At 51.7% G+C, this 26527-nt stretch overlaps 2 long non-coding RNA genes across 2 annotated transcripts in view; both read left to right on the top strand.

Moving 5' to 3' along the window:
* LOC144767905 (uncharacterized) overlaps positions 1–3157 on the top strand; it is a 210204-nt gene extending 207047 nt beyond the window's left edge. Inside the window, exon 8 of the long non-coding RNA XR_013598382.1 lies at positions 2498–3157. This is a non-coding gene — a long non-coding RNA (uncharacterized LOC144767905). The remainder of the gene's footprint in view (positions 1–2497) is intronic.
* Positions 3158–10980: 7823 nt separating this feature from the next.
* Positions 10981–26527, top strand: part of LOC144757793 (uncharacterized) — a 43641-nt gene continuing 28094 nt past the window's right edge. The window contains exons 1-3 of the long non-coding RNA XR_013595595.1: positions 10981–11113; positions 16044–16092; positions 17385–17503. This is a non-coding gene — a long non-coding RNA (uncharacterized LOC144757793). The remainder of the gene's footprint in view (positions 11114–16043; positions 16093–17384; positions 17504–26527) is intronic.

Below are 26527 nucleotides of genomic sequence, written 5' to 3' on the forward strand. Positions count from 1 at the left end.
GCTGGACGCCTGACTGGGAGGACAAGATTTCGCTATATGCGGATGACGTCCTGCTCTACCGCACGAACCCCAAGGCCTCCTTCCGGTATTTTCTTGACGTACTTGCGACCTTTGGAAGGTACTCAGGCTTAGCTATCAACTGGAATAAATCGGTGATTTTTGTTTTGGCCGGAGATCCCCCCCCGATACCCCACGGTCCTGTCCTATACATATAGAGACTGTAGGGTTTAAATACCTGGGTAAGTTCATTACGCTTGACCCAAAGCTGCGCTATGAAAATAACCTGGCCTCCCCATTGGCGCGGTGTAGACGAGATGTGGAGCGCTGGAGGGCCCTCCCGCTCTCCCTGCTTGGCAGAGCCACTCTCTTGAAAATGATGGCCCTGCCCTTGCCTGGTACGACGGGGGAATAGGAATCCCTGACTTGCTTAAGTACTATTGGGCCTCACATCTAGCCGCTGTGAATCAGGTTGTCTAAGGCCAACCCGGCGATCCGGGATATGCCATGAACCGGAGTCAGGCCCCTGGTGGGATGATAGAGCGCTATATTCGAGGCCAGGTAGATACCCTCTGACAGGCCCGACGGCTCACACGGTAAGAGTATGGCATGCGGCCACCAAATGTCTAGGGTGGGAGGGGAAACTCATGCTCGCCACCCCCTTGCTAAACTCGGAGAAGTTAGGGAGCTTGTGCAAAGACGAAAGGGTTTGACAAGTGGGACCTCATAGGAATCACTCAGATTAAGGATGTAAATGTAAATGTATTTGAGCTTGTAAAGCGCACTGCTACCCGTCAGTAGGTTTCCTGGCGCTGTATAACTCTGGGGAACCCGTCCTGGCTTTCCTTGTGGGATGGTCCCTGCTGGGAGTCCCTAAGGTGGAGCCAGGCATCCCCGGAATTGATGGGGCCGTTGTGGAGATTAGGCAAGCTAATGCCCAGAGTTGCAGAGTGGAACCCCTGATTAGAGTAAGCACCGAAGCGAGAATTATCAAGTCCACTGACCCAAGTCCACGACCCTGCCGCGTCGGGAATTGAACCCTGGTCCCGGACCGACTTCTGCTCCGGGGTCTGCCGCCTCTAACCAGTAAGCCACACTGTATGGGGGAAGGATTCTGTCCAACCATTTGACTCCCTAGCGAAGTACTTTCGGTATCTGCAGGTGAGACACGCCCTCGCTGCCCACGTCCCCAAAAGTCTAGAGCTCCCGGAGGCATCCCCTCTCGAGGACCGTGTCTGAGATGGGCATTTACCTGAGAAGACCATCTCCCTCATTTACCGAAAGTTGATTAACAACACAGATGACCCGTTAAGGAAGCTTAGAGCGCAGTGGAGTGCGGATGGGTTGGAGTTGGATGACACAGATTAGACCGAGGCGGTGTCTTCCCCTAAGGTAGTTGGTATCTAGATGAGGCTCCGCTTGGTTCAGCTGAAAATACTACACAGATCCTACATAACGGGACCGCCCTTAGTGCGAATGGGGCGGGCTGACAGCAGGGCTTGTAGGAGAGACTGTGGAGAGGAGGGCACCTTTATACATATCCTCTGGCACTGCACTGTGATATGGGATTATTGGATGAAGATCCATGACATGTTGAGAACGGTGTTGGGGCAAGAGGTGGGATTGGGGGCCCAGAGATGTCTGCTGAATGTATGGGAGCCGACTGACCTGGATGCCTATCAGAAACAGTGGGTCACATTAGCGTGTATGGTGGCCAAGCGTAATATTGCACAACTGTGGGGAGCTCGACAACAGCCCCAAGTCAATAAATGGGCAGATGACCTTGATTGGTGCATGTTCAGAGAGCGGGCGGTATATCTGGCCAGGGGTTGCCCACGTAAATGGGGGAAAATATGGGGAGCGTGGAATACCCACCGTGGAGGACTTTGCGAGCCACCGATACAGGGACCAGACAAGGAAACACAGGAATCCCCTTGATCATGGAGCTAATCCTTAATTGTTTTATCCTGTACTGTGCCACATGGACCTAATGCAATGTTATTGATGGCTTTCACCTGAGAGTTTCTTTTCTTTATGTTGTTTTATTAATAAAAAGAGTTTAAAAAGAAAATGCCTCCTACAGGAACTTATCCCACGCTTTGGGATACCAGCCCTTCTGTGCTCCGACAATGGGCCAGCGTTCATTTGCCATGTCATAGGGGGAATATGTAAAGGACTTGGGGCCACACAGAAGCTACACTGTGCCTATTACCCACCTGCAGCGGGCGCGGTGGAAAGAAAGAATGGGGTGTTAAAGAATAAGGTTAGAAAAATGTGTGCATCAACTGAACTTTCATGGGTAAATGCACTACCACTAGCCCTGCTGGCAATGAGGAGCACACCAGACAGGGTAACAAAGCTCAGCCCCCACGAGATAGTATTTGGCCGACCCATGAACATTGCAGGCCATATGTCCACGGCCCCACTATCAGTAACAGACGATCTGCTTTTATGTTATTGTAAGAAATTAACAGAGACTTTACGTTATCTTCACCGCCAGGTCCTGCAGGCTCTTCCACAAGCAACAACTCAAACGCCACATGACCTGCAGCCTGGTGACTGGATCTGGGTAAAGGCCCACGCCCGATGTCACTGCCACCAGCCAAGGTGGAAGGGACCGCACCTGGTGATTCTCAGCACAGCAACAGCAGTTAAGTGCCAACGGCCAACATCCTGGATCCACAACTCCCACACCAAGAAAGCAGAAGGACCAGACAGTAAAGAACCAGCTCCACCAGCACCACCAGAGACATCTGAAGCACCACAAAGGTACAACCTCCGATCCACCACGCAGGACAAGACCCATGGGAAGTAAGAGGCAGATACCTGCTCGGGGCAGGCTAGGTCATGTTGTGTTTCTGTTGGTGTGGAAAGAGGAAAGTCCCAGAGGCTGCCCACTTGGGGCCACGTGGTTGGCAACAGTATAGTTCGGACCTTACATGGTATATGACTACTCAAACTCTTGTTAATTGGTCAAATGAACGATGCTTAATTTCTGCTACGTATGTTATGATGCTATATCCTTTGTGGTTTTGGCCTATATAAACTGTCAGACCAGTCACCTCTTTGGACATTCAGTGGCTTTGCTGATGTCTCCGTGCTGCACTTTAATTTGCCGTTTGTTGGTTTCCAATAAACTTTGCTATCTTATGTGCTAACAGAGAGTCGTTGGTGTGGAATCGTTTATCATTTCTATTTTCAGCTTCTACAGAGCGAGGCGCGCTGCATTAAAGAGGCGGAGCTAGGTGCGCGCGCTTGTGCGCGCAATCGTAAGCCGGTGGCCAAGCCTTTGGTAGCAGCACATTTAAAACCTGCTTACAAATTGTCTCACAGAGTCAGGAAATGTCTCGCAGAGCAGCGCATGCTCTGACTCAGCGAGAGGTAAAAAGGGATCTTTCTGAACAAAGGGCTACCTTTTTGCCAAATTTGGTGTAATTCCGTTCAGCAGTTCGGGCTGTAGCCGTGTCTAAAGTTTCCTATGGAAAATTGCATGGGGAACACATGTTTTGGGACCCCCCATCTTTCTCGGCCCCGCTTTCCGAAACTCCCCGAAACTTTCAAGATAGGAGCGGGCCATGAGTTTTGCAAACTTCGCGAAGATTCATCAATCGGCGCCAAAGACATTGGGAATAGAATGTAGCGAATTTCCTATGGATAACAGGTCCCAACTATAACTACCTACATATATATACATATTATATAATATTAGCTATAGAAATGGCACTATTACGTTTCTGATAATATGAACTTACTTTACAGAGAAATATAAACATATTGCGTGTGTTTCTTTCAAAAGGGCTGTCAAACTGTCAGCTGTCTTTACTCATCACGCAAGACTTTCTCTAAAACATAAAATTAAATGGCAACATAATGGGTGGGTGTTAGAAGGGGCGATCTCAGAGGGTCAGGTTGTGCTCACCCGACCACCCCAGGACCCACTTCTCCCACAGATCTTGCCGAGTCTTATCGTGAGGTCCTCACCGGGGAGGACTTCGGGTCTAGGATCGTACACACTGAGCTCACACCACACTTACGAACGGACACCACACCGATGGATTTCAGTAACAAGTTCTTTATAAGCAGCAAAAGGAAAGTAGCACTCTTATGTACAAATGATCGAGGGATCACAAAATTCTTGGAGGGTTCGGGAAGAGGGAAGCGGGACAGTCTTTAGCCTTTGGGCCAGTACGAAGCGTACCTGCGCACAGCTCTCAATCCTCGAGCCGGGGGATACGGAAGATGATGGTGTACTGCCTGCTTCACTCACGTCGAGTCGGCTCGGTCGTGATGGTGGTCTCGATGGTCCAGCCGGACCAGAGTACTCCTCGAGCCGCGACGAGGTCAGCAGGGCTCGATCCGGAGAAGTTCTTGAGGAGCCGCGTCAGCAGGGCTCAGGTGGTCACAAGTTCAAGCTCAAGCCGCGACAGCGTCAGCAGGGCTCCGATGGTTACGAGTTCAGCTCGAGCCGCGACAGCATCAGCAGGGCTCAGGTGGTTCGGTTCCTTGTTGCGAAGAGGGAGCCGCGACAGCGTCAGCAGGGCTCAGCAATGCGAGGTTGAGTTCTTCTCAGGGTCAGCCACGATCAGATCAGCAGGCTTCAGGTCCAAGATACAACTGCCCGCTAGTTGTCGGGCGGGCCCTGATATAGTCCATTGGCCCTTTGATGTCCGGACCCTCGCAGGCGGAGGTCTCATGCCTTGGGGGCTGGTCGTCGGCGAGGTCCGGTTGTTGGCTCTTTAATCTCTTTGAAAGATGCGTCCAGGGATTCCCAGACGCCCAGCAGGTCTGGAGCCAGCACCCGGGGAGGCCAGAGGAGTGACAGAAACCAGTCTCTCAGGGGAGGCCCGAGGTGCCATCGAAACTCCCGGGCTTATCTCACTCGGGGAGCCCTTTACCCCCCAGCCGGGACTGGCGCGCCTTTGGAGTCTGGGTTTCGCTGGGGCTGGGGTCACGCTAGGCCCAGGGAGACAGGGATCTCGGGAAGGTAAAATGGCTGCCGGGCCTTGTGGGGCATGCAAGGTTAGGCGCTCGGAGCCGGGAGTGGAACGGGATAGGCAGGCCTGGTCGTTGGTTACGGGGGTCTGGGCTCATCGGGGGTAGGACGACCAGGCTCGGGGTGCAGGCTACACTAACGGGGAGGCTGCGCAGGGGACTCAGGGTGCAGGCCTACGCTCCCAGGGTGCGGAGGGACAGGTGCGAACCACGCCACGAGGCCGGGTCCAACAGTGGGAAATTAGCAAGAAAAACCTGGTGTTATTAAGCACTCAGTTTGTTGCCTGCCTTGCAAGTAAGGGCTCTATGTCCCCACGAACACCTCACGCAACTCTGGACAAGGCACTGTCAAACTCAAACTCACAACATGTGATCATTGGCAGTGGTCGGCATTTTCTGAGACTCTGGCTTTACTGCCTCACTGATGAGTGATCCTATCCACTTTCCATTACTCACTGACACCAAATATGCTCCTCGGCCCTTCCCTCTACACTCAAAGATATCAATTTATAATAGGATCTTCCAGTTAAGCCATAGGCTAGTTAGTCAATTCTCTCTCTCTCTCTCAATCTTTGCAACCTCCATTTGTAGCTGCTTCGACTGCCTACTCCTTGGAGCGCAGCAAGTTGGCAATCAAAGTCTTGTATCGATCATGATTACTGGACTATTTATACTTCACAGATGTGCATGCGTTTACTCTGTGGCATACTTTTCCCCTAAAACAGCAGTCTACAGAAAGTATTTCCTTGTGAGAACTAGTTGGCATTGAAAGTCGATGTATCATTCTATTGTGAGATAACTTCAAACTGTTTATCCTGAATTTTTTTAATGGATCAATATTGCTGATTTTTCTTTATTTCCACAACCTATAAGTGGTGTAATTGTTTCGATTTTCATTAGTAACTCTCCATGCAAAAGACATTGCTACCTGCTCCAGGTTATAGTATTCATGAATATGTCATGCGTGGGTGACGTAGTTGCCCATAGTAACCTGGTGTTGCGGAGGAGAGGATGGCGAGTTCTGTCGGTTGGTGCTGCTCCAGGGGTTCTTCTGGGGAGGGTAGGGGGTTGCGTTGGGCAGTTCAAGTCACTGGCTCGGGATACGTGGCATCACCGATACGTGTGCTCGGAGCGGGGGCAGATTTGAGAGCCAGCGCACAACACCCTGCTGTGTTACTTTTCCAGTTACGTTAAGGATAACATGGGATGGGATGGGATTCAGGGATGCAGCGGGCTGTCATGATGTCTAGCACGCTGTGGGCTATAGACCTTTTAAGAGCTTCTTAGCAAGGCCGTCGTCAAAAAACATCAGCTGTCAGTTTTTAAATGGGATGAAGTAACAAATGCCATGTAGAGTGTTGTATGTTTGTCCGACTTTGCTAACTTGAAAACCAACATGCGCGTCTTCTGTGTATACCGTTGGTATTGTGTGGCTCTCTATTTACTAGAATGCTCTTTTGGAATTCCTGGAGTCTTCCAAGTTTCGCAGAACTGACAGGGAATATTAGGAGCCAGAGATTTAGGTTTAGTGGGCACGACTAGCTAGCTACTGATGTGTTTATATGCTATCAATAATTTGTTTTCTTTCATTATTGGAGTAATTTAATCTCCGACATTACTCCGCCGTGTCACGATATGGGACTAGACACCAGAAGTGGGCTGTCCTTTGTAGAGGTTAGGAGCTGTGTTCGTGGTTGCCTCACGTATTCCTCATGTACATACCCACCACTTACATAGATCTTATATCTCTGAAGAGACCTGAGTAGGACCGAAATGATAACTCTTATCAGCCCTGCGACATCTCTATGTGCCTGCATCTAACAAATGAAATAGGACGTACTTACTATGTGTGCTTTGTGTTGACTGCAGGTACTAAGGCTCTTTTTGCACGTGGCGTTTGCAGACTATGAGGCGAGTGTTCATGACTTTTTAAAGAAACTGTGCTCCATGAGAGAATATTCGTTTGGGGCACAACTTTAGAAGACTTTTCGTATTTTTCTCCAGTAATCGGGACTTTGAATGTTATGTCTTGCACAATGAGGCATGCATTTAAGTTGTTGCGATGCATAGGCTGCTGTCTATACCCCACTAACCCATTGTTTCCCAAACTGTTGGTCAGGGCTGATTTTTGCTGGGTCATGCAAATCCAAGCATTTCTGTGTTGATATGGTCTCATTTGCTGTGCTTCAAAGACGGAGGTAAAATGTCAGGCTATGTCTTCAAGGCCTCGAAAAATGACAGGAGACCTTTAGGTCTAGGGACTTACTTGAATAGTCCTCTCGACCTAACTGTAAGGCTTGACCCATTAACTCATCTCAAGTTATTTGATCCTAATCAAATATTTTATTTTACAGAGTCGTCTATTTCTTGATTATGTCCTTTGTCTCGCCTCCTGCCAAGTGCCACATATGCACATGCTAAATTCTTCGGCTGTCCTTGCTTCATCACTTCTCTCCATTTCCTTTCAATCCCCAACTAACCCACCGTGTACCCCATTTGCTCTTCCTTTGCTCGTCCTTTGTCCAGCCACGTTTTTCCTTATGCATGTTGGGTACCTCAGGCCCAAAATTTCATTTTTTAAGTTCACCATTAATTTGTCCAACTTAATTAGCCTTCTTTCCCTCTCCCTACACCTTCTCCTTGCTTTCTTTGCCTGCCTGCCCATGTCCCATCTTACTCATTTTCCCCTTAGCTTGGCCATGTTTTTCACCTCCTGCCTTTGCCATTGTACAACTGTTTGCTGTGCATTATAGCCATGCACTATTCACTCTATCCATGCACTGTGCACTCTAGCCATGCACTATTCACTCTATCCATGCACTGTGCACTCTAGCCATGCATTGTGCACTCTAGCCATGCACTGTGCGCTCTAGCCATGCACTGTGCACTCTAGCCATGCACTGTGCAATCTAGCCATGCACTGTGCACTCTAGCCATGCACGGTGCACTCTAGCCATGCACTGTGCACTCTAGCCATGCACTGTGCACTCTAGCCATGCACTGTATGCTCTAGCCATGCACTGTGCACTCTAGCCATGCACTGTGCACTCTAGCCATGCACTGTGCGCTCTAGCCGTGCTCTCTAGCCATGCACTGTGCGCTCTAGCCATGCACTGTGCACTCTAGCCATGCACTGTGCACTCTAGCCATGCACTGTGGACTCTAGCCATGCACTGTGCACTCTAACCATGCACTGTGCGCTCTAGCCATGCACTGTGCACTCTAGCCATGCACTGTGCAATCTAGCCATGCATTGTGCACTCTAGCCATGCACGGTGCACTCTATCCATGCACTGTGCACTCTATCCATGCACTGTGCACTCTAGCCATGCACTGTGCACTCTAGCCATGCACTGTACGCTCTAGCCATGCACTGTGCACTCTAGCCATGCACTGTGCACTCTAGCCATGCACTGTGCGCTCTAGCCGTGCTCTCTAGCCATGCACTGTGCGCTCTAGCCATGCACTGTGCACTCTAGCCATGCACTGTACACTCTAGCCATGCACTGTGCACTCTAGCCATGCACTGTGCGCTCTAGTCATGCACTGTGCAATCTAGCCATGCACTGTGCACTCTAGCCATGCACGGTGCACTCTAGCCATGCACTGTGCACTCTAGCCATGCACTGTGCACTCTAGCCATGCACTGTGCGCTCTAGCCATGCACTGTGCACTCTAGCCATGCACTGTGCGCTCTAGCCGTGCTCTCTAGCCATGCACTGTGCGCTCTAGCCATGCACTGTGCACTCTAGCCATGCACTGTGCGCTCTAGCCGTGCTCTCTAGCCATGCACTGTGCACTCTAGCCATGCACTGTGCACTCTAGCCATGCACTGTGCGCTCTAGCCATGCACTGTGCACTCAAGCCATGCACTGTGCACTCTAGCCATGCACTGTGCACTCTAGCCATAAACTGTGCACTCTAGCCATGCACTGTGCACTCAAGCCATGCACTGTGCACTCTAGCCATGCACTGTGCACTCTAGCCATAAACTGTGCACTCTAGCCATGCACTGTGCACTCAAGCCATGCACTGTGCACTCTAGCCATGCACTGTGCACTCTAGCCATGCACTGTGCAATCTAGCCATGCACTGTGCACTCTAGCCATGCACGGTGCACTCTAGCCATGCACTGTGCACTCTAGCCATGCACTGTGCACTCTAGCCATGCACTGTGCGCTCTAGCCGTGCTCTCTAGCCATGCACTGTGCGCTCTAGCCATGCACTGTGCACTCTAGCCATGCACTGTGCACTCTAGCCATGCACTGTGGACTCTAGCCATGCACTGTGCACTCTAACCATGCACTGTGCGCTCTAGCCATGCACTGTGCACTCTAGCCATGCACTGTGCAATCTAGCCATGCATTGTGCACTCTAGCCATGCACGGTGCACTCTATCCATGCACTGTGCACTCTATCCATGCACTGTGCACTCTAGCCATGCACTGTGCACTCTAGCCATGCACTGTACGCTCTAGCCATGCACTGTGCACTCTAGCCATGCGCTGTGCACTCTAGCCATGCACTGTGCGCTCTAGCCGTGCTCTCTAGCCATGCACTGTGCGCTCTAGCCATGCACTGTGCACTCTAGCCATGCACTGTACACTCTAGCCATGCACTGTGCACTCTAGCCATGCACTGTGCGCTCGAGCCATGCACTGTGCGCTCTAGTCATGCACTGTGCAATCTAGCCATGCACTGTGCACTCTAGCCATGCACGGTGCACTCTAGCCATGCACTGTGCACTCTAGCCATGCACTGTGCACTCTAGCCATGCACTGTGCGCTCTAGCCATGCACTGTGCACTCTAGCCATGCACTGTGCGCTCTAGCCGTGCTCTCTAGCCATGCACTGTGCGCTCTAGCCATGCACTGTGCACTCTAGCCATGCACTGTGCGCTCTAGCCGTGCTCTCTAGCCATGCACTGTGCGCTCTAGCCATGCACTGTGCACTCTAGCCATGCACTGTGCACTCTAGCCATGCACTGTGCACTCTAGCCATAAACTGTGCACTCTAGCCATGCACTGTGCACTCAAGCCATGCACTGTGCACTCTAGCCATGCACTGTGCACTCTAGCCATAAACTGTGCACTCTAGCCATGCACTTGTACTCCAGCCATGCTCTCTAGCCGTGCAGGCATCCAGGCCTGGTTTGAGCAGAGGTCATCATATGCAAATGGTCCAACCTCCAGCCCTCACCTTGGTCAGTCAGCACCGAGTGGTGTCTCAAGAGAGCCTTAGACTCAGTCCTTGGGCTGCGCTTTGGCAGTGTGCAGGTGTTGTATTGGTCGTATTTAATGTATGCAAAGCTTGATGAGATGTAAGATTGTTTAGCGCCTTAGAATCATTAATATTTCATGCAGAGCTATATTAAAGGTGACAGATAAAGCATTCGCAGGAGTGGAAGCTTCTGGAAGGCTTACACAGCACAACGGAACGGATGGCACTCGCATTGAAGGATCACCTTGCGAATATTGAGAGCGGCGACACAAAGAAGCACAACAATGACGGGGGCCGCGCGGGGACACAAAGTAGCACAACAATGACGGGGGCCGCGCGGGGACACAAAGTAGCACAACAATGACGGTGTCCGCGCGGGGACACAAAGTAGCACAACAATGACGGTGTCCGCGCGGGGACACAATGAGTGAGAAGCAGCAGCTGCCTCCCGCCGCGGAGCACGAGGCGCCTCGCGCCACAGCACCGGGTGAGATGGATTGAAGTGCAAAGCTCCTTGGTTCGGCTCTTCTATGGGTAGTGTCTTTGCTTTACGCAGGCGCAGTGAAGCTGAGTGTCTTTACTCTGCGCATGCGCAATGAGGCTGCGCGCCCTCCGTTCAGGGCTGTTCACAATCTGCACTCCGTGCAAGGTCCGACCTCGGCGATGGAAAGTAGTCTCTTCGCTCCGCACATGCGCAGCTTTGACGCGCCGTCCTGCGCGTGCGTAGCCGTTAGATACTATCTTTTTTTCGTGCGCGATGGTGGCTCGTGCAGCGGCGTGAGCGCGCGCGTCACTCCGGGGGGAATAACACACCGGGCCCCACTCCTCACTGGCAGCTGGGCCCCCGGCGTGACCCCACCTCTCCCCATGCCCTGGAGCTCCCACTGACCGGTGCTGAGCAGAGGTGAGGAGACCTCAAAGCGTCCAGCCGTGTGTGTGTGTGTGAGGTTTAAATAATATTTTTATTGGCTTTTATGTTTTAAAAAAAAAATGTTTGTTATTTATGAACAACAAAACAGAGACACTGACATCGCCATAGTCAAACCATTCCATAAGACCCCGTTCCCCGTGTGTTTGTTTGTGGGATCCCAGGTGATCCTGGTGTCTGATTCCTGGTGTTTGTTTGGGCCTCACGCACTCCGGCCGTTCTGCCACATCCAGCCCGTGAGAGCCACAAACAAGGCTCAGCTGCACGGCGCGTGAGCCTGGCCGCAGCAATCCCCGTTTCTCAGCTCCATTGGCGTGATATTTACCTCCTGCTATGTATGCAGTGAACTTTACAAATGATTGATTGATTGATTGATTGATTAGGTGGGTCAAGAGAAGTAAAGAGAGGTCAACAATGTGTATTGTCACAAAGAGAAATGGCAGTCCTAAAATAATCGGCGGGAGGAGAATTCCTCCTTTCGGAACTAGGGCCCTCACACACCCAGCCAGCTAGGTGCCATGCTTCATCATTTGGGCCTGCTCCTCGTTGGGTCGGCGCTGCAAGACCTGACGGGCCCCCAAAGAGGGCCTCTAAGGTGGAGATCTTTTGTTCTTTGCCGTTTGGTGCAGTGGAGGTAAGAAACGTATAAAGTGTAGAAAGATGTGGTGTAATGGAAAGTGATTAATTATGTGTGTAACAACCTAGGCACAGGATGTTACACACATAATTAAATTCCCTGCCCTAGGATTTGAACTAATCTTTGCTCAGGGGGCCCTTGTTTTGCTCATATTAAGGAAAGTGATAAAAACAGGTTGGGTAGTCCAAAGAATGACTTTTATTCAGGTTGGCTCCCCGCCTGGTTAAAAGGAAGAGTGGTGACTCTCTGAACTAATGGTTCAGGATAACTGCGCTCTACTCTTAAGGGGTTGACAGGTTTGATGCCTCATAGTCTGGAGGATCAGTGGCAATTCACCAGGACCTAGTGAAAAACTATCAGTACGAATGTTACTGCATATTGTGCTGTGTGTTATGTAGTCGGCTCCTCATATGCAATGCATTATTTCGCTCTTCTCGTTGAGTCCATTGTCGGTTGTGCCCAGACGTAGGATAGTTTTTCCTTCGAAGCGCGATAGTATAGAATCAGTGCAACATTCTTTTGTTTTAGGACTGTCCATTTTATGGCTTGTGCCTCATGTCTTTTTTTCTTCGCAATGTTGTACCATGGGTGCATTCTGGACTTTGCATTTAATTCTTGATCTGTGTTGAGTGATCCTCTTTTTTACTGCCTGAGTTGTTTTACCTACGTATGCAAGCAGGCATGGGCATATTACATAATATATTACGTTGGTACTATTGTAATTTGTGAATTCTTCATGTATGATACTTTTGCCTCTGTATTCAAATTTATCTCCTTCGATGGTACTCAAGCATGAGATCCAATTTCCACATTGATGGTGTCCTTTAATGTGAGGTAGTGCTAGCATGGTCTGTATGGAAACCTTTGGTCTTGTCACCTATGTATTGGCACGTACCTGTTTGTCTTTGATGTTTTTGTCAGCTGACAGCTGTCAGGGGCCTCTGTTGGTTGCTGTCTAAATTCACAGAGTTTACCTTGGGTTGGGAACAAAAGTCTGATCCGAGGGATGTAATGAGCCAGACCACTTTTGTTTGCCATGGTGGTACTGTCTGCCACCTGGGATGTATCTGTGAACAAGTTACGGTTAGGTGCTGCACAGATGAGGAGAAGAGTTCCCCGTAGGTCAGTTCAGTGTCTCAGGAGAGTGTAGATAGAGGTATCCAACTGAGTTCAAAGGGACATAGAACTGATGAGTGCCTCTGAAGTAGAGGGCCACTGTCCATGTTCTTCACCTAAGCATGTAATCAGATGTAGTATTGATATATAGGCAATCAACGTAGCATCAGTTTGGTACATTCATGATTGATTTAATGCCTTCGATCCATATTGAAATAGCCTCATTGAAGAACACCAAGTCGCTTATTCTTATTAAGAGATGCAATATTAATAAGCTGGTAATCACCATCGCATCCAGTCAGATAAAATCTTGAAAGGATTATTGCCTTTGATAAGTACTAGCGTGTAGTCTCGTCGGGTATGCCGGGTGATTGCCTATATATCTATCCTACATCTGATGACGGAAATAGCACCTTGGTGAGCTTCCCTGCACCTGCTTCACTAATGATTGCTGCTCCTGTGTGGGCATAGGGTAGGCTTCAGTGAGCTCTTACCCCTTTTTCAGCCCTGGTGCCACTGTGCCTGCTGCACTAACAATAGATGTGCCCATGTGCTGTGTAGTGTTCAACCTACAAGGATACAGAACACTAAAAAGGCCTTTGCTGCAACTGTCCAGCTGACCAGTGGCATGGACTGGACTGGTCTCGGCTGTTGGTCCTTGACTGAGCCCATATGAGGCTCTAAGTGCTTCCCCTGAGGTCCTGGGGGGCTATAGAAGTGCACTCCTATTATGGAAGAAGACTTAAAGGACTAAAGTCAAAAGGTAAAATCTTTGACCAGCATGAACCTGGTTGGTGTATCCGACCTGACTTCCATCGTGGTCACCATCAATTTATGCCTAGGTCTTCCGCAACAATGCAGTATCATTTGCACCTTGTGATTCTTGGCACTATCGCTACTTGAAGCGTTACATTTCATATCTCAGATTCCGCTTATTGGGTTTTGTCATTTTAGTGTTATTTTGTTCATTACGTTTTACATTATGTTTCTATTTCGTGTTTTTATTTTTATTGTTTTGCATTTTGACTTTTACTGTTTTGGTTTCTGCATACATATTTTACATATTGTCTTAAGTTAAGCCTGCCTGTTCCGTGCCTTAGGTACCAGGGGGTTGACTCCAGGTTACTTTTAATGGCGTTGAGAATTCACTCTGACAGGGGTTGTGATTTTCCTCTTTCACCACAAATAATAATTCAGTTTCTTGCAGAAACTAGCAGAGAGTTTTTAGAAATTATCTGCAAATAGGCAGTTGATAACCTACCAGGGTTGAAGCACTTGGAATATGGGACGAGTATCGTGCGGGAACAGAACCTCTACAAATTCAGTTTAGAGATAAACCAAGCTTCACGCTTGAACGTCACAACTTTTTAAAACAAATATATTGCAGCTCTTTGCATTTTGACAGCCCCAAGCAAATTTGAGAACAGAGTGGATGTATGTAGCAGAGACGAGTTTGTGTTTAACTGTTTATCTAAGAATTTGCAGGAGAGATTACTGAGCTGCAGGAACCCAACTCTCCCCGAGAGGTGAACATTCCTAAAAGCATACAGCGCTACACGCTTTCATCTAAGACGCTGACCTCTGAGGAGGGCGCATCACCAGTGAGTCGCATTCTTGGGACTGCTCTGGATTGTTCTTTGAACTCCAGAGACCGAACAAAAAGGAATTTGGCTGAGAAAGCTCATTATGGCAGTTGTTACAGGTGTGGATTTAAGGCACACGTGGGAAGTAATGGGAAATGCCAGGATCAAGGACAGTGTTGCAGTGTTGGGGCATTTTCAAGCAGTATGAGTGTATGCACTACTGTAAAAGTCTGCACAATTGATGTTAATGAGGAAGAATGTCCCCAGAGGGAATAATATAGTTTTAGCAATTGATTCCATAGTTCGTTCCACCTTCATGCGACAAGTAATGTGTCCCATGTGTATCGTTCATGCTGGTGCGGTGCTGTTAAATGGAATGGCGGATTCAGGACTACCCATCAAGATTTTAGTGTGATGTAGCCTTTGATAAAACTAGAGCTGTGAGAAACAGCTGACAAGCTCCAGTATAAATCCCCACACCTTAATTGAGCAGGATTTCGATATATACTGGATTACTTTGTTAGTCTGCTGGAATGATTGGGTAAAAAGATTCACACAAAAATGTATGTATCTATCAATGGAAGGTAAGGGATGGAATGGCAGATTCAGACTAAGTTGGTTTCGCTATGAGGCCGGTTCCTGATAATCCAGCGGTGTTGAGTGACATGCCTGTATTGAATGTAGATTTTGATGCCAATGACATTAAGAATACTTTACTACATTCTCCTGATGTTTCCCGAGTGGGTGCAGTGAATGGGTTGAGCATTGTATCAAACTTAAAGCTCAGGCAGTACCTCTCATTCATAGAGTGCGCTCTGTTTTTCTGAGGGTACGGAGTGAGCTTACTGCCCTCTTACATGATTTATGATGTCACCAATTCCTCTGAATGGTTGTGCCAGTTTTTATTGTCCAGAAGAGGTCTGGGGGCAAGCATCTTTTAAAGTTCGCAGACCACAGCCCTTTGCTTTGAACCCTTAATGGTGTCAGTCAGGCCCCTGTAATGTAACTAAGGTTGTTTTTAAAATTACATCTTTGGCATCAAATAAGTACACAGAGACAGAAACTACAGGGCTGGCTGCTTATCTAGAAAGCCATTTTTGGATAGTTTGGGTGACGAGGATTTGGATGTTCATGAATGTTTGTGGCAGCGGTGTTAGACGCTGTCCATGATGCTGCTTGTGCTGACCCTGGAGTGGTGCCAGTTAACAAGGACTTCACAGATGGTCTCTCCTGGGACTGGTGCTTAAGTGCTGAGGTGTTTGGGTATGCTCAAGTGGCGGCAGAGCTACCTGTGGCTCTGGGTATGGTTATGAGACCCGATTCTTTAGTTCTGCTTGGTAAGCCGAGACCATGCTTGTTGAATATTCACCCAGTGTGAGTGGTGAGATCCACATTGCAGGTCTGCCTGACGTTGTGATGCTGCCGACTGTAGCGTGTCTGCTAAAAGCAATGGCGTGACTGGTGGAATTATAAAGCCAAATAAGAGAAAGTTATTTTCCGACACCACAGTCTTCGTGACCAGTAATACTGAAGACTCTGAGACTCACAGCAGTAATTTCTCCTTTTACAGCGTTATTGCTGCAGATGGAGTGAAGCCCAGAAGTAAGCATATTACTAAGGTACCAACAAAGTTTAATATTTTTCAATTGTATTAACTGTTTCTCTTTTGCAGCATTTAGAAATGCATTTTCTAGTTTTGTTGCTTTTTGTTTCGCTTTTTCTTGTAGGCTGTTAACTTTTGTTTAAATGGAATGATGTTGTAGTGTGTGACCTTAATGCTGCAGTTTGGATTTCATTACCATCATTTGCTTACCCTGGAGAATCTCCAGGGTGTAGGAGGTTTGCTGTTTCAGAGTTCTTTCTTCAGCTTCTTGGCAGTTGTCACTCTGTGGCGATCTGTGGCCCTGTTTCTCTGCTCTTCTTGTAATAGCTCTTATCAGAGCTTCATCCTCCCGCCAACGATAATAAGATGCCAGGCATCACCCAGCACAAAACACAGCCTATGATGGGCTACGTCTATCTGCTCGGCGCAGTTAGAGCGAGGATAAAGTGCTCCGGACCCATCAGGCTGTGAATGTAACCTAAGGGCTTAAGATGAAATGAAGAGCTAACCTCCTTCCTGAGTGGCTCAAGACTGCTGTGTGCAGACCCGATAGCTGGCAGCACCCTGGAGTATGTATGTATAAATCAGATTATGTTGGAAGTAACCTGCAATATAGTGGCAGGCAACACCCTGCCATAGAGTAGGATTTGCTGGGTGTGAAGGGCGGCTGATTCTGATTGGGTGCTTGATAGTTTTCCAGAAACTCATGTTCTTGCTTGTTCATGTTTGTCATTAGTTAATGAAACACACCCAGGCGTATTATCTCTTCAGTTGACAGAAGCTGTAATAAAAGTTTCTTTGTCGTTGCAAAAAAATATGAATGGCCAACGAGCCTCTGTAGGTCAAAGAATGGAAGGGCTGGGGAACTGTCATTCATCTCACTGCTAAGCAGAGCAGTGTCATTCTTCATCCTGCGTCAGGCCTTTGATTTTAACCAACATCGCTTAGAACACTGGGACTTTAGAGCCCATCCTTTTAACGCTATCAATGCTAAAGCAATTCCCGCTTGGTGCTGAAAGTGCTTAAAATCCATTGTTCATGACGAGCTCAGCTCGTCATGAGCACCCAAGCAGTGTACTGCATGACGAGCTGAGCTCGTCATGAGCATGGAAGGGGTTAATGAGAAAAACAAAACTCAAAGTCCCATAAGCAATAGTGGTGGAAGGTGTCACTCATGACCTGGGACAACATTCAATTCAGCACATCCAGTTCCATTTTTTAAGTTTTTGACACAATATTGAATTTATAACATTTGTTTTTTATGGTCACGAGTCACCAGAATACTAAAACGTGTCTTTTATTTTCAAGGTCAATTAAGTAATGGTCACCAGCTTGGAAGCTCTGTTCATTCTTCAGTATTTGTCATTGATCTCCATGTGTGGCTGGTTTGGGTCTGCCTCCTGCATCGTTCCCGATAACTCGCACAGGTAAGGAGCTTGTAACAGCAACATGATAACCCAATACTCGTCTGTAAGAAGTGCGCTCTGAGGCAGGTATCCGATCATTTTTGTGAAATAAGGAAGGGCCAATATCTGCTGTTGGAAATGGGATCTCTGGCTGGCCAAGGCTTTCGCCAAAGTCAGTCAGAGACCACCACACCCAAGTCAGGGCAAGGGAGTTACACGCCAAGATAACCCCTACTCACCCTCTAGGTAACGTGGCGCGAGCAGCAAGGCTAAACTTGGAGGCGATGTAGGCTAAGTATTTGCGCACGCACCCCAGCAACAACAACCAAAGGCCCACCACAAAGGAAACTCCACACAAGGTTATATAAAAATAGCCTTTGTATTACACCAAAACACATTAGATAAAACACACACTTTACAATGTGCCAGAGGCACGGGCAGAATTTACAAGGGGATATTTACAAGACAGGGCCACCTGGACCACTGTCAGGAATCAGCACTTTTAGAAGTAACAATACAATACTTGTAGGCCTAGAACTTAGAACATAGCCTATCAGACAGTACCTTCCGTCCTGGTTGCACGGGATAATGCGAGTGACCTCCTTAGTAAGCTTGAGCGGGCGACCCAGCGAAGCGGCGCGGCTCAGGGGAGAGCGGCGCTGCTCGAGGCTTGGACGGGCTGCCGGCATGGTACAAGCGTTTCTCTGGGGCGACCAATGTGTGCGGCTCAGAAGAGGAGGGGGGAGGCAGGATGCGGGCGACCTAGCGAAGCGGCGCGGCTCAGGGGAGAGCGGCGCGGCTCGAGGCTTGGACGGGCTGCCGGCACGAGCTGCCGAGGGGAACGAGCGAGGCACACTTCAGCGAGGCCCCAGGGGCCCAGGGAGATCAGACAAGTCCCATCAATTTGGCAGGGAAGGCACCATAGAGTCCACTGGTCCTGGGACTCTGGTCAGGGGGCAAGCTCAGTATCAAGCCCTTGGGATCACTTATAACAGAAGATCACTGTAACACAAAATAGGACATAAAGCACAAAACCAGTACCCACTGGTAACTGGTAAGTCCCCCCTACGCAATCCTAACCACCCTAGGAACAGGTCACGCAGGGAACCAGGACCTTACTAGCACCACCTGCACTAGCAAGAACAACCACCTCAGTATCACAATACACATAGGGGCATAGACCTGGGGACAAAACACATGATGCAGAACCTACATTCAGCGGTGTAAGGAACACATGACGCATCAACACACGTTCAGCGGTGTAAGGAACAGGGCACATAATGTATCAACAACACATTCAGAGGTGCAGAACACAGGGTGCGCAAAACATACTACACATTGTACATTTCCTAACACCCAAAAGCAATAGGACATAGATCATAACAGCATCTAAACCTTTAGCGCAGAACTCACAAAGTCCAGGTTGCGCCACTGCGCCAGAACCTAAACGTAGCAGCTGCCCACTACTTGCTGGGCAGCTGAGGGACAGAACAGGGGGCCTAAACGCTGCAGCTGGCACTAAGTGCTGCGCAGCTGGGGAAAGGCCAGGGATGAAGGAGTGCGCCTCACTCCTAAGTCCACAGTACATGTCCCTAGGGAAAGAAATACCTACACGGTGCAGCTGCCCACTAATTGCTGGGCAGCTGGAAAACAAATCTGCGCCAAGGGCCCTCACTGGCCCCTCAGGAATCAAGACTGAATCCAAACTGCGCAATAGGTTGGAGCCCACCGGCTCTGGAAATACTCATTGCGCACTTTGAGCCCTCCAGGCTCTAGGGACCATGCTGCTGCACACACCACGTGGGAGCCTCGCAGGCCCTGCATAAAGCCAATGCCCCACGGTGGAGCCCTCTTCGTTGGAGTCCCGCCCGGGGGACTCGAAATCGCAAAGTGCCCCAGGAGCCTCTCTGGCTCTAAATACAAAATGCCCAAAATGTGGGAGCGGCCCGCTGCCATCGGGGCCGCTCAGTACATGAGGAGAGGGGCGCTATGCCTTGCAGGCACCCACAACATAGGGCCCCCCTTCCCTGGGGCTCTGCAGGGGACACTCAACAACGGTGGAGCGGCCCGCTGCCAGACGGGGCCGCTCTGTCTCTGTCTCTCCACCACCCCCTCCGGCCGGCTTCACTTACCGGCTCCTTGCAGCGGGGGCGGTCCTCCTTGGCCGGGGCTCCCTCCATTACATGGGAGCCCCGCAACACCGGCGCTGCACTTGGCTGGCTGCCCCGGGGCTCTCTCCATCGGTCGGGCGCCGGCCAATCCCTGCGCGGCGGCAGGCGGGACTTCCTTTCCAGACCGGAAGTCCCGCCCAGCGTCAGGCACTACGGTGCCTGACTTCCTTTTTACCCGCGGTTTACGGCGGTGAATCTCGGGGCACAGAGAGGGGTAGGCACCCTCGAAATACATCGCGGATGGCGGGGTGAGCACCCGCGAGGCACTGATAGCGGGGTGGCACCCGTGAATGAATGTAAAGAAAATCGGGCACCATGCAGGGTAGGCTCCTGCGAATCTCGGCTCACGTCACGAGCCAAATAAGATACAGCGCCCCCCAAGCGCTGGGGGCATGAAAACAGCGCTCCCAGCACAATAGGCGAAGCGGCGCGGCTCAGGGGAGAGCGGCGCTGCTCGAGGCTTGGACGGGCTGCCGGCATGGTACAAGCGTTTCTCTGGGGCGACCAATGTGTGCGGCTCAGAAGAGGAGGGGGGAGGCAGGATGCGGGCGACCTAGCGAAGCGGCGCGGCTCAGGGGAGAGCGGCGCGGCTCGAGGCTTGGACGGGCTGCCGGCACGAGCTGCCGAGGGGAACGAGCGAGGCACACTTCAGCGAGGCCCCAGGGGCCCAGGGAGATCAGACAAGTCCCATCAATTTGGCAGGGAAGGCACCATAGAGTCCACTGGTCCTGGGACTCTGGTCAGGGGGCAAGCTCAGTATCAAGCCCTTGGGATCACTTATAACAGAAGATCACTGTAACACAAAATAGGACATAAAGCACAAAACCAGTACCCACTGGTAACTGGTAAGTCCCCCCTACGCAATCCTAACCACCCTAGGAACAGGTCACGCAGGGAACCAGGACCTTACTAGCACCACCTGCACTAGCAAGAACAACCACCTCAGTATCACAATACACATAGGGGCATAGACCTGGGGACAAAACACATGATGCAGAACCTACATTCAGCGGTGTAAGGAACACATGACGCATCAACACACGTTCAGCGGTGTAAGGAACAGGGCACATAATGTATCAACAACACATTCAGAGGTGCAGAACACAGGGTGCGCAAAACATACTACACATTGTACATTTCCTAACACCCAAAAGCAATAGGACATAGATCATAACAGCATCTAAACCTTTAGCGCAGAACTCACAAAGTCCAGGTTGCGCCACTGCGCCAGAACCTAAACGTAGCAGCTGCCCACTACTTGCTGGGCAGCTGAGGGACAGAACAGGGGGCCTAAACGCTGCAGCTGGCACTAAGTGCTGCGCAGCTGGGAAAGGCCAGGGATGAAGGAGTGCGCCTCACTCCTAAGTCCACAGTACATGTCCCTAGGGAAAGAAATACCTACACGGTGCAGCTGCCCACTAATTGCTGGGCAGCTGGAAAACAAATCTGCGCCAAGGGCCCTCACTGGCCCCTCAGGAATCAAGACTGAATCCAAACTGCGCAATAGGTTGGAGCCCACCGGCTCTGGAAATACTCATTGCGCACTTTGAGCCCTCCAGGCTCTAGGGACCATGCTGCTGCACACACCACGTGGGAGCCTCGCAGGCCCTGCATAAAGCCAATGCCCCACGGTGGAGCCCTCTTCGTTGGAGTCCCGCCCGGGGGACTCGAAATCGCAAAGTGCCCCAGGAGCCTCTCTGGCTCTAAATACAAAATGCCCAAAATGTGGGAGCGGCCCGCTGCCATCGGGGCCGCTCAGTACATGAGGAGAGGGGCGCTATGCCTTGCAGGCACCCACAACATAGGGCCCCCCTTCCCTGGGGCTCTGCAGGGGACACTCAACAACGGTGGAGCGGCCCGCTGCCAGACGGGGCCGCTCTGTCTCTGTCTCTCCACCACCCCCTCCGGCCGGCTTCACTTACCGGCTCCTTGCAGCGGGGGCGGTCCTCCTTGGCCGGGGCTCCCTCCATTACATGGGAGCCCCGCAACACCGGCGCTGCACTTGGCTGGCTGCCCCGGGGCTCTCTCCATCGGTCGGGCGCCGGCCAATCCCTGCGCGGCGGCAGGCGGGACTTCCTTTCCAGACCGGAAGTCCCGCCCAGCGTCAGGCACTACGGTGCCTGACTTCCTTTTTACCCGCGGTTTACGGCGGTGAATCTCGGGGCACAGAGAGGGGTAGGCACCCTCGAAATACATCGCGGATGGCGGGGTGAGCACCCGCGAGGCACTGATAGCGGGGTGGCACCCGTGAATGAATGTAAAGAAAATCGGGCACCATGCAGGGTAGGCTCCTGCGAATCTCGGCTCACGTCACGAGCCAAATAAGATACAGCGCCCCCCAAGCGCTGGGGGCATGAAAACAGCGCTCCCAGCACAATAGGCGAAGCGGCGCGGCTCAGGGGAGAGCGGCGCTGCTCGAGGCTTGGACGGGCTGCCGGCATGGTACAAGCGTTTCTCTGGGGCGACCAATGTGTGCGGCTCAGAAGAGGAGGGGGGAGGCAGGATGCGGGCGACCTAGCGAAGCGGCGCGGCTCAGGGGAGAGCGGCGCGGCTCGAGGCTTGGACGGGCTGCCGGCACGAGCTGCCGAGGGGAACGAGCGAGGCACACTTCAGCGAGGCCCCAGGGGCCCAGGGAGATCAGACAAGTCCCATCAATTTGGCAGGGAAGGCACCATAGAGTCCACTGGTCCTGGGACTCTGGTCAGGGGGCAAGCTCAGTATCAAGCCCTTGGGATCACTTATAACAGAAGATCACTGTAACACAAAATAGGACATAAAGCACAAAACCAGTACCCACTGGTAACTGGTAAGTCCCCCCTACGCAATCCTAACCACCCTAGGAACAGGTCACGCAGGGAACCAGGACCTTACTAGCACCACCTGCACTAGCAAGAACAACCACCTCAGTATCACAATACACATAGGGGCATAGACCTGGGGACAAAACACATGATGCAGAACCTACATTCAGCGGTGTAAGGAACACATGACGCATCAACACACGTTCAGCGGTGTAAGGAACAGGGCACATAATGTATCAACAACACATTCAGAGGTGCAGAACACAGGGTGCGCAAAACATACTACACATTGTACATTTCCTAACACCCAAAAGCAATAGGACATAGATCATAACAGCATCTAAACCTTTAGCGCAGAACTCACAAAGTCCAGGTTGCGCCACTGCGCCAGAACCTAAACGTAGCAGCTGCCCACTACTTGCTGGGCAGCTGAGGGACAGAACAGGGGGCCTAAACGCTGCAGCTGGCACTAAGTGCTGCGCAGCTGGGGAAAGGCCAGGGATGAAGGAGTGCGCCTCACTCCTAAGTCCACAGTACATGTCCCTAGGGAAAGAAATACCTACACGGTGCAGCTGCCCACTAATTGCTGGGCAGCTGGAAAACAAATCTGCGCCAGGGGCCCTCACTGGCCCCTCAGGAATCAAGACTGAATCCAAACTGCGCAATAGGTTGGAGCCCACCGGCTCTGGAAATACTCATTGCGCACTTTGAGCCCTCCAGGCTCTAGGGACCATGCTGCTGCACACACCACGTGGGAGCCTCGCAGGCCCTGCATAAAGCCAATGCCCCACGGTGGAGCCCTCTTCGTTGGAGTCCCGCCCGGGGGACTCGAAATCGCAAAGTGCCCCAGGAGCCTCTCTGGCTCTAAATACAAAATGCCCAAAATGTGGGAGCGGCCCGCTGCCATCGGGGCCGCTCAGTACATGAGGAGAGGGGCGCTATGCCTTGCAGGCACCCACAACATAGGGCCCCCCTTCCCTGGGGCTCTGCAGGGGACACTCAACAACGGTGGAGCGGCCCGCTGCCAGACGGGGCCGCTCTGTCTCTGTCTCTCCACCACCCCCTCCGGCCGGCTTCACTTACCGGCTCCTTGCAGCGGGGGCGGTCCTCCTTGGCCGGGGCTCCCTCCATTACATGGGAGCCCCGCAACACCGGCGCTGCACTTGGCTGGCTGCCCCGGGGCTCTCTCCATCGGTCGGGCGCCGGCCAATCCCTGCGCGGCGGCAGGCGGGACTTCCTTTCCAGACCGGAAGTCCCGCCCAGCGTCAGGCACTACGGTGCCTGACTTCCTTTTTACCCGCGGTTTACGGCGGTGAATCTCGGGGCACAGAGAGGGGTAGGCACCCTCGAAATACATCGCGGATGGCGGGGTGAGCACCCGCGAGGCACTGATAGCGGGGTGGCACCCGTGAATGAATGTAAAGAAAATCGGGCACCATGCAGGGTAGGCTCCTGCGAATCTCGGCTCACGTCACGAGCCAAATAAGATACAGCGCCCCCCAAGCGCTGGGGGCATGAAAACAGCGCTCCCAGCACAATAGGCAGGATAAAGCGCTCCCAAGCGCTAGAAAAGGAATACAGCGCTCCCAGGCGCTAGGAAAGAAATACAGCGCTCCCAGGCGCTAGGAAGGCACAAAGAGCAACAAAAGTCCATCAGGGGTCCATCAGCAAGCCAGGGGCTGGGCAGGGCTCAGGGAGGCAAGCCATCCCTGAGCCCAAGCAGCAGCACGCCCCTGGCAGATTCAAGCAGCAAACAAGAACCTTTTCATGGGGTCACAGCCCCTCTTTTATACACCTTTTCCCTTTGTCTTTAGGTGCAGGGTGGGGGCAGAACCAGTCGCAGCTGGTTTGGGAGTACTGTTGATGGCCCAACCACCCATTCTATTCACAGGCAGGGCTAGGGTCATCAGTCACACCACAGGGGGGCGGAGCCAGCATTGTGTGGGGAAAACCCAGCCCATCCAGGACACAGGTACACTCCTCCCACACATCACTCATGCTAATCTCTCCATTCACCACCGGGGCAGACCCACACAGACTTCCTGGAGCCTGGCATCCCAGCCAGCTCCAGCCAATCACACGCCAGGCATATTTTACACTAATATGCCAACTCCTAGAAGTGGCGCTTCCGCACACGACACATACACGCCGCACATACCGTTGCGCAGCATTCACTCTCACGAGTTCGCACATACCAAACTTAAGCATGCACGCCTCACGCATCAGGAACTACCAGGGACACAGACATTCCCCATGCATTCCTATGGGAGGGCAGGCCAGTCTCACTCCACGCACTCAGGGAGCGCACGCACTTTACACTGCGCCACAGTGTCAAGGTGCGCAAAGACCAGAAATCACTACACTTCAAGGCAAAAAGTTCAGGGGTGAACCTGCCAGAAGGCCCAAGTCCAACACGACCCCCTTCCAGCCAAAACGCAGGGGAGACCAATCACCACCGTGATGGACTTCCCTGCTTGGGGCGATAGAACACGGACGCGGGCCCGCACTGCAGGGACACCCTCCGGTTCTACGCCAAGTTAATCCATAAGACAAGCACATCCTTAAAAAAAACACAGGCCCAACTAGGCTACCCCACTGGTACTCCTTAGCTGTCCACGGCTAGGACCAGGCCCTAGGCCACCCAGATACCACTGGTCCATGCCCATCCACAGAGTGGGGGGTAGTAACCCCTGGCCTACAATAGCCATTCTCCACTCCCTTTCTCAGTGTAGTTCCAAACTACCACTGATCCTTCAACCTAGGGTACGCACCCTCAGGCTGACCAGAGGTCACGGGCACGATTGCCCCACCCTACCTCTACTTCTGAAGCACCCTCCAGAACACAACTCTCCCACCAGTTTAGGACCTGACTTCCTCAGCAGCAGTGTCCACAGTCAGACCAGCACCAGATCGGTGTAGTAAGGCGTTGCACTTTGCGGGTTGCCAGATGCGGCACAGGCGGCGGCTCGCGGACCGCGTCGAGACGGGGACGGCGAGCGGCATAGACTGCGCGGCCGAAGGCAGACGCGGCTCAGTGCGGTGCCTCCAGGACACCAGGCTGGTCATGACAGAGTCACAGCTCCCTTAACTGGTTTACCACCTGGGATTCAAATTCACCGGATGCACAGGGGTCAGACTTCCTCTGACCCCCTTCCAGAGTTCTGCACCCTCCCACTGTAGAACAGGGTCCCTCCACTTAAGGTAGGCCCCACCTGCTCTCAGGGTAGTACCACAACACTCAGCCAAGAACCCTAAAGATCCCTGCTAGGCCTGTACCACCCCTTCTGGGAAACACAGGGTCTCTTCACTTAAGATGAGCCCCACCTGTGTTCACAGGGGTACCCCTAGAAGACAAACCGGCCAGGACACTGGCTACAGTCGCCCTGCCGTCCAGGACAGGCAACACCTGACCCTGGCTCCCCAACCTAGGGACGCTACCCTTTGGTTAGATGCCTGGCGCACCAGGACTTCTACAAGTTGGAAACAAAAATCTAAGACTTCCTCTCCTCCTTCAGCAGCAAGGCAACCACTGCAGGTCAATACCCCATACAGCTTACCCGGTTCCTTCTCCTCAGGCAGGAGTCCCTTCTTGTAACTTCAGGACACTACATACAGTTGCCCTTACGTCCAGATCCGGAAACACCGGCTACTGGCTCCCCAACCAAGGGACGTACCTCTTTGGTCAGATGCCTGGCGCACCAGGACTTCCTTGAGGGTGACACAACTAATGTGTCGTGTACAAGTCTGCCTGACACTCAGGACAGAAGTGGCATCACCATGGTCACTCACTGGCGACACAACCCTTCTGGTTGGCCCCTGACCCACTGGTTCTTCCACTGGGGAACCTATCCCCCTCGCACCCCTCCATCTGGACTTCTGCACCCTCCCAACTGGAGCGGTACTGCCAGACACCAGAACTACTGGAACCCTGGTTACAGAGGTTCCACGTTCTCCAGACACTCTGGAAGATCCTCCTCAAATGACCTATTGGTACAGCCTAGGCCCCCGACCTGATGTTCCCTTCAGAAACACTCCAGGCCCTGACACTGGGTTTCGGGCACCGGGAGACATGC

Source organism: Lissotriton helveticus, chromosome 1_1 (assembly GCF_964261635.1).
Source record: "Lissotriton helveticus chromosome 1_1, aLisHel1.1, whole genome shotgun sequence".
NCBI classification, from domain to species: domain Eukaryota; kingdom Metazoa; phylum Chordata; class Amphibia; order Caudata; family Salamandridae; genus Lissotriton; species Lissotriton helveticus.